Consider the following 9086-nt stretch of genomic DNA (forward strand, 5'->3'; position numbering starts at 1 on the left):
CACCTCGCAAGAGACAGTTAGTCTCCACGGCATGCCTTTTGAAGCTCCCTGCAACCCCACCTCCATTCCTCCCCAGTGAGGTACCGACAGGCTCCTGACATTCTTGCCTCTGCGCCTTGGCGTTGCCTGTGCCTTTCATGTGCAAGCACTTCCCAGCCTTGTCCACCTGCTAAACCTCTATTCAACCTTCAGAACCCAGGTCAGTCGTTGCTCCCTGGAGATCCGCGTCTCCAGGCAGACTTAGGTCCCCTCGGCACTCCTGGGTGTCTCTCTCAGATCACACTGAGCCCGTTGCTAGAATTGTGCACTGCTCTGTCTCCCCTGAGAGGCTGGAGACCCCTAGAGTTCCATCTGTTTTTGTTCTCTTGGCATCCGCTTCAAGGGCTTGGCACATAATAGCTACTCAGAGAAGATATATGGAGCCAGAAAATTTTTGTGGGCAGGGGGCAGTTTTCATTCTGTGAACTAGCATACATGAAGTTAGATGGTGCCGTATGAAGCATAGAGAAGACCCACCATAAATGTTAAGGTTGATGCCTTTTTCGCCTTTGCTCTACAAGCAGAGGAGCGGGCCTTGTTTGTTTGACTATGGCCCCTCAGTTTTTCATTTACACCCAGGAGTTCACAGGCTGGTCTGATTTTTCAAGTACATTAAACTCTCCTTGAACTCTGTGGGCTGTTATCCCCCCATAGCCTCCATTCCTGCCAGGTCTCCTGGAATCGGCATGTTTTTCTTTTGGAAACCTTAACAGTGGGTTTCATAAAGCCATGTGACATTTACTTTTCCTGTATCAGAGAATCTCACTGAATTCATTCGTCCCTTCGCTTGCTATCTATGAGAACACACACTCTGGAGCCTCGCTGCCCAGTTCCAATCTGGCAAGCTCTGAGACTGGCTTGTCTACACCCTTCTCTGCCACATCTGTAAAGTGGGGCTATACTGGGGGGCGGGGCAGGGTCTGCTGGGAAGACTCTGACACTGTGGATACACAGCAGGTGCTTAGTGACCACTGGTGTTCATTCATTCTGCTGATCATTCTTTAGTGCCTGTGCAGGCCAGGCCCTGTGAGAGGAAGAGGAGAATAGGACAAGCTCCTCACACCCTGGAATTCACAAATCAGAGAGGGACGCAGGGAAAGAAGCATGCAATCACCAGTAATGCTGGTGAGTGCTCCAGGGGAGGGAGGCAGCCCCGCAGCTGTTTAGTGGGAGCAAAGAGGAAGACGTTTTTGCTAATAAGAGAGTTGAAAAGGCATGTGGAAAAGTGGCAGTTTACCAGGGACCCCGGGAGGGTCCCTGGGGCAAGGGAACCAGCACGTGTCCAGGGCCAAGGGTGAGATAGCAAGCAGCATGTCTGAAAAGCTCAGCAGCTGACAGCAACTGAAACACCAGGGAGATGCTATTAGCTCCATGTTCCAGGTGAATTAACTGACATGGAACAGACAAGTACATGACGCGGCGAGGTGACTGCACACAGCCTGCAGACTCGGAGGACCTTAGGGAGCAAGCCACTCCCAGCAGCAGGCACCAGTAGAAATGGAGACATCTGCAGGCCTGCCGCCCTTCCATCTGCATCGCAGAAGGCTCACGCCGATGGTGACCAGCTTGCTGACTACTGCAGTGGCCCAGGCAGGATGGGCTGAACTATTAAGGAAGGAGGGGGACAAACGCAAAAGACATTTAGAGCAAAAGATAGCACGCTCTGTCCCTAGAAGGCCAGATATAAATATTTCAGCTATCGTGGGCCATGCGATCTAACGACTGCAACAGTTACATAAACAGCCACAGACGATCTGAACATGAGCACTGCTTGTGTTTCGACAAACTTTATTACAACAGGAGGTTGCAGGCCACACGTGAGTCATAGGCTGAGTTTGCCAACTACTGATCTGAAAGGTAGATGGACGGAAACTGACATCCAGAACTGCAGGGAGGAGGAGGAGGTCAAGAATCTCAGAGGGTCTTGAGGTCCAGTACCCTGCCTCTTTGCCAAGGTGGCTGAGTTATTTGTTTCCGAAATACGAAGATCAAGATTCCACAAGCTGCTCTGTATTCAAGAAGTTGTCCCCTACAACTGTCACCTCCTGATGCCCCTTAGGACTGGCATGACCCCGCACTGATCTTTGGAGGGGTTGGAGAGCAAGCATGAAATACAGACCCGTGGGAAAGCTTTTCAGAGTGCCTGGCTCCCCACTTCCAGCCCAGACCCACCTCAGGCCTATAGGAAAAGCTAGAGCAACCATGGCTCTGTGGAGTTCCCCGGCAGAGAGGGAAAGGGCTGGCCCAGAAGCCAGCACACACCCTCCAGGCAGCCTGTCTGGATCTAGTCCGTAAGATGACTGCTCGAAAACGGCACGTGAATCTAACTGGAAGTCGTAAGTACCAAGAAAGCTGGCTATTTTTAAAAACGTTGCACATATTTCTAATGTGAAGTGTCTACCACTGTATCCTTTTGCACTGCTGATAGCAGTAGAAATTGGTGCCAAACTCTCGAAGGGAGCTTTGGTTACAGCTTTCAGAATGTAAAACATCTCTTTAACTAGCATTTCCACTTCTAGGAATGTATCACCTGAAAGCACTTGCAAGGACCTATGCCTGGGGTTATCCATTTCATGGCATTTGCTGGGCCTTGAGTCTCCCTTAAAAGCAACCCAAACCCTCAGTGTGTTGGTGTTTGAAGAAGACAGGACTTTGGCAAGTGACTAGGTTTAGATGAGGTCATGAGGGTGATTCAGGTGACCATTATATCTACTACTGTGGGCAAGAATCCCTTAGAAGAAATGGAGTAGCCCTCATAGTCAACAAAAGAGTCCAAAATGCAGTACTTGGGTGCAATCTCAAAAATGACCAATGATCTCTGTTCATTTCCAAGGCAAATAATTCCATATCACAGTAATCCAAGAGTATGCTCCAACCAGTAATGCTGAAGAAGTTGAAACTGAATGGTTCGATAAAGACCTACAAGACCTTCTAGAACTGACATCAAAAAGAGATGTCCTTTTCATCATAGGGGACAGGAATGCAAAAGTAGAAAGTCGAGAGATACCTGGAGTAACAGGCAAGTTTGGCCTTGGAGTACAAAATGAAGCAGGGCAAAGGCTAGCAGAGTTTTGCCAAGAGAACACACTGGTCATAGCAAACACCCTCTTCTGACAACACAAGAGAAGACGCTACACATGGACATCACAGATGATCAATCCTGAAATCAGATTGATTATATTCTTTGCATCCAAAGATGGAGAGGCTCTATACAGTCAGCAAAAACAAGACTGGGAGCTGCCTGTGACTCAGAACATGAATTCCTTCTTGCAAAATTCAGATTGAAACTGAAGAAAGGGAAAACCACTAGATCATTCAGGTATGACCTAAATCAAATCCCTTACAATTATGCAGTGGAAGTGACAAATAGATTCAAAGGATTACAGCTGATAGACAGAGTGCCTGAAAAACTATGGACAGAGGTTCCTAACATCGTATAGGAGGTGGAGATCAAAACCATCCCCAAGAAAAAGAAATGCAAAAAGGCAAAACGGTTGTTGAGGGGGCCTTACAAAGAGCTGAGAGAAGAAGCAAAGTGAAAGGCAAAGGAGAAAAGGAAAGACATACCCATTTGAATGCAGATTTCCAGATACTAGCAAAGAGAGATAAGAAAACCTTCCTAAGTGAACAATGCAAAGAAATAGAGGAAAACAATAGAATGGGAAAGACTAGAGATCTCTTCAAGAAAATTAGAGATACCAAGGGAACATTTCATGCAAAGATGTGTTTGCATGAAGGGCAAAATAAAGGGCAGAATTTAGGACAGAAATGGTACGGACCTAACAGAAGCAGAAGATATTAGGAAGAGGTGGCAAGAATATACAGAAGAACTATCCCAAAAAGATCTTCATGACCCAGATAACCACAATGGTGTGATCACTCATCTAGAGCCAGACATCCTGGAATGTGAAGTCAAGTGGGCCTTAGGAAGCATCACTATGAACAAAGCTAGTAGAGGTGATGGAATTCCAGTTGAGCTATTTCAAATCCTAAAAGATGAAGCTGTGAAAGTGCTACACTCAATATGCCAGCAGATTTGGAAAACTCAGCAGTGGCCACAGGACTGGAAAAGGTCAGTTTTCATTCTAGTACCAAAGAAGGGCAATGCCAAAGAATGCTCAAACTACCACACGATTGTACTCATTTCACACGCTAGCAGTCGTGCTCAAAGCCCTCCAAGCTAGGCTGCAACAGTACACGAACTGAGAACTTCCAGAAATATCAATAACCTCAGACACACAGATGACACTACTCTTATGGCAGAAAGCAGAGAAGAACTAAAGAGCCTCTTGATGAAGGTGAAAGAGGAGAGTGAAAAACCTGTCTTAAAACTCAACATTCAAAAGACAAAGATCATAGCATCCAGTCTGATCACTTCATGGCAAATAGATGGGGAAAGAATGGAAACAGAGACAGGCTTTATTTTCTTGGGCCTCAAAATCACTGCAGATGGTGACTGCAGCCGTGAAATTAAAAGACACTTCCTCCTTGGAGGAAAAGCTATGACCAACCTAGACAGTGTATTATAAAGCAGAGACATTACTTTGCCAATAAAGGTCCGTCTAGTCAAAGCTATGGTTTTTCCAGTAGTCATGTATGGCTGTGAGAGTTGGAATATAAAGAAAGCTGAGCACCGAAGAACTGATGCTTTTGAGCTGTGGTGTTGGAGAAGACTCTTGAGAGTCCCTTGGACTGCAAGGAGATCCAACCCATCCTAAAGGAGATCGGCCCTGGGTGTTCACTGGAAGGACTGATGCTGAAGCTGAAGCTGAAGGCCCAATACTTTGGCCACCTGATGCAACGTACTGACTCATTAGAAAAGACCCTGATGCTGGGAATGACTGAGGGTGGGAGAAGAGGACGATGGAGGATGAGATGGTTGGATGGCATCACTGACTCAGTGGACATGAGTTTGAGTAAACTCCGGGAGTTGGTGACAGACAGAGGGGCCTGGTGTACTGCGTCCACAGGGTCACAAAGAGTGGGACATGACTGAGCGACTGAACAAGGATAAGAGCAGGGCTCCTGTGGCGGGATCAACGCCCTGGTTAGAGGAGAGACAGCAGAGGCTCGGCCCCTCCACGAGCACACTCCAGCAAGAAAGCCCTCACCAAGAACCAAACCTGCCAGCGCATTGCTCTTGGACTTCCCAGTCTCCAGAAATGACGAAGCGAATTCTTGTTTAAGCCCTCACTCTATGGTATTATGTTACAGGAGCCCAAATTGACTAAGACACATCATGATAGCAGTTTTAAAATTTAAATGTTCATCAGTAGGGAAATGACCCAACTATGGTTCATTCATAGTATGGAATGCTATACAGCTGTTAAAAGTTTGAGCTACATTTATAGGAAGGGACCCAGATGGATCCTGATTCATAATTAAGTAAAAGCAAGTCACGATAAAATATGCAATTTCAGTTTTTTAAAAATAAGTATAAGGACCCACATAAATATATGCAGCTTGGAGACAAGCCAGGAGGAGAGTGGACTCAAGCGAGGTATCTGGGGAGTAAAATGTAAGGAGGTGACCCCCAGTCACCCAGGCTCTTGGAGGTATGGACAGTGCCTCTGCACAAACCTGCGAGCGGGCACCACCTTATGTTTCGCCCCCTGGGCACTTTGCTTCACCTTGGTCCCAAACCCCAATGCATAGAAAAACAGATTACTTTTGGAAAGAAGTACTGAGGAGATGGCAGCAGAAAACTTCATTTTTGAGTTTACACCCTCTTGTAGTGCCCAATATTTTTCTACAAAAAACACATGAATTATTAAGTGGGATATTTTCCTTTTAAAAATTCTATCACTTTATCCCACTAATACATATAGATTTGCATTAGTTGAGTGATTTTTAAAAACGTACATCTGTATCAGTTCAGTTCAGTCACTGAACTGAGAGTTGTGTCCAACTCTTTGCGACCCCGTGGACTGCAGCACGCCAGGCTTCCCTGTCCATGGAATTCTCCAAGCAAGAGTACTGGAATGGGTTGCCATTTCCTTCTTCAGGGGATCTTCCCAACCCAGGGACCGAACCCACGTCTCTTATGTCCCCTGCATTAGCAGGCGGGTTCTTCACCACTAGTGCCTGGAAACCCCCAGGTTCACCATAAGCACGTGTACCAACCGCTGCACCAAACAGGAGTTTCTTTTCCCCATGAAGCAAGAAGTCTGGTTCCATGTCATGTAATTTTGATATCAGCTACCATCAAAAACCATACCTCAAAAAAAAATCAGTGATCCTAGAGAGAGGGCATGCAAAGAGCTACAGAGGTGAAACAGAAACATGAAACACCCGAGTCTGAGCCCCAGCTCTGCCTCAGACTAGTCACTCAGAAAAACAAGCCCACTGGTTGTCCGGTGGTTAAGAAGCCACCTTCAATGCAAGGGATATGGATTCGACCCCTGGTTGGGTAGCCAAGATCCCATGCACCACGGAGACAGCAAGGCCTGTGCGCTGCAGCAGAGGAGGCCCGCACACCACCACAAAGAGCAAGTGCAGGCCAAAATAAACACGAACACAAGGCCACGCGCATCTTTAAGGCACTCCTCAGTATCTTCATCTGCAAGATGGGAATTATAACATCTTCCTAAATGTTGGCTGAGAAGATGAGAGATGCAATGAAATGATACGCGTGCCCTTAGCTACCGCGGGTGAGCTCTCCCCAGAAGTCAGTTCCTCTTTTCTCGAGGCGTCCTGCGACTTCATCAAAAGGTTTTGTAAATTAAGTCCCATTTCTTCATCAAAGTGCATGGTCATCTCAGAGCAGTTCTGCTTTTATTTCTCCTGGGTTATCAGTTGGCAGAAAAGCCACATTATAGGTTTGCCAGCCCCAGAATATGGCAGACTGGTTAGGTTTTCATAAGAGAATCCAGACATCACGCTTTGAAAACCAAAGAATACCATGAACACCTTTGGATTATCTGGTGCTTCGGCCTGCTTATTCTTTGGGAAGAGTCTGCTTGATTTCTCTCATCGTTCAGTGTGTAAATATACATCCAGAGATTCCTTTAGCAGAGATCCTAAAGGAAAAAGAGCTCCCAGGCGGACCTCAAACAGAAGAGTAAGGGGATGTGAGTGGCTTGTCTGGAGCAGAGGTTTCAGCTAAGTCTGGAGTCCTTTTTGAAATATATCTTGTGTGCAGAGCACTACTCTAGATCCCAATGGGAAAAGCTGATGACCCATAGGCTGGGTCTGTGGTGCCCTTAGCCTTTTGAAGGGGAGATTTGTCATGTATGAGCAGAGAGATAAGTGCATTTCCTTGCCACCCCTTTACTGAGAGAGGACTTGGATGAAGAGTCAGTATATTGTGGCCGGAATGAGATGGAGAGCAGCTGAGGCAGAGGCCACAGCGAGGGAGCAGCTCTGATCATTCTGTGGATGTGATGGAGGCTTTCATGCGTGCTGGGATAGCATCCTGATTATACTTTGAGGAACTGCCTCCTCCTCCTGGAAACAGCCGAGGGTCCCAGCACTTGCTGTGATGGGCACAGACTGACCTGTTGAAGCCCCGGGCCCTTTTGGGAAGCCGGCAGCGTCCAGCAGTGGCAACAGCCTAGGGCGGCCTCTTGCTTTCAGTCTGTTATGTCTTGCAAATACTTTTTACATGTGTTGGAAGGTGAAAAAAAAGTTGAAAATTAATTCAGTTGAGACTTGAGGGTCTTTTTAATGAAGGCGTCCAGTTCTCCCCTGGTTCCTCCCTGGAACTTGACCTATAAGCAGTGTCCGAGACTGAATATGTAGAACATTCTTTCCAGTGGCAGCCCTGCCTTTTCCATACCTAGGTTTCCAGCCTCTCCTCTTATAAGCCCCCCCTTACTCCCTCCAGCAGAGGAATCTGTTACTTGTAGCCAAGGGATGCTAACAGGTGCCACGGTTGCTGCATGAGAAGGTGAGTGCGTGTGTGTGCCTCTCCGGAACTGTGTTTTGTATAACTTAAACTCCCAAATACCCTCTTGGACCTGTGAAAGCTGAAGCCCTCTCACTCTCATTCTGCACCCCCATTCCCAAACTCCCCTGAAGTCCTCTCGGGTCAGAAGACTGTGTTGGAGGCAGCCCTGAACCCTGACCTGCTCCTGAGAGATGCTCTGGCAATCTCAGGCTGGCTGCTGAGCACCCGAGGGAAAGAGAGGGAGACAGGAAAACTTGTCCAGAGCTTGGAGGCTAAGCTACGCATCAGTGCCAGTCACAGGCGAAGGTCTTAAGCAGTTCTAGCCTTTGAGGTAACAGGGGGCTTCCACCAGACAGTCCTCTGTTCTTGGCTCCACAGTGGGAGGTCAGGCAGGAGTTCCCACCCATTCTTGGAGAAGCTACTCGACTCTAGAGCAACCAGGGACAGGCCCTATCAGGGTGCTATAAGGAGATGAGCAATATAGCTGGTATTTACGATTGAAAACACATAAGGGCAAATATTTGGCTAAGTGTTTATTTGCTAGCGGAACTTTTAAAATGGTTGATTGGAGCCCAAGTGTCAATGTGGGGTGTTTGATTAAAAACAAACTGGGTAAGTGTTTCTCCGCAGCTGTGAACTTGGCAAGTTTCTGATTCTTCTGCTCTGGAACTCTCAGCGGGCTCCGTCCCTTGACGGCAGGCAGTGGGCAGGGAGCCCCGGCCGGGTGGCTCACTCTGTCCCTGCTGCTGGGAAGGCCAAGGGCTCATGTCGCCTTGTCAGAACTGGGTCCCACTGCACGGCGGGCACCGTGCAGTCTGGGGTGACCCGGGAACATTCCAGCCACCTCTGGGCATGATCTGTAACTGAGGCTTAATCTCTTCATCGCAGTCATTTCGTGAGAATCAGCTCTGAGCATCACTCGGGATGACTAACTGTTTGCAAATCTTTCTTTTCCCCTCTCTCGTCTTTTCTCTCTCCAAGTGAAATTTCGTGCTTATGCAATGTATGTCTCTTGCTATTAACTCTGAACAGCTGGGGGCGGGGAAGGGTGGGACTTAAGCTTTACTAAAAGGTCCTCAGCATACGTCTTCTCTCCCACAAAACAAACAAACAAACCAAAAAACTTGCATCTTCTGAGTTCTTCCCCTGTGCCTCACTC

This window comes from Capra hircus, chromosome 19 (genome assembly GCF_001704415.2).
Source record: "Capra hircus breed San Clemente chromosome 19, ASM170441v1, whole genome shotgun sequence".
Taxonomy (NCBI): domain Eukaryota; kingdom Metazoa; phylum Chordata; class Mammalia; order Artiodactyla; family Bovidae; genus Capra; species Capra hircus.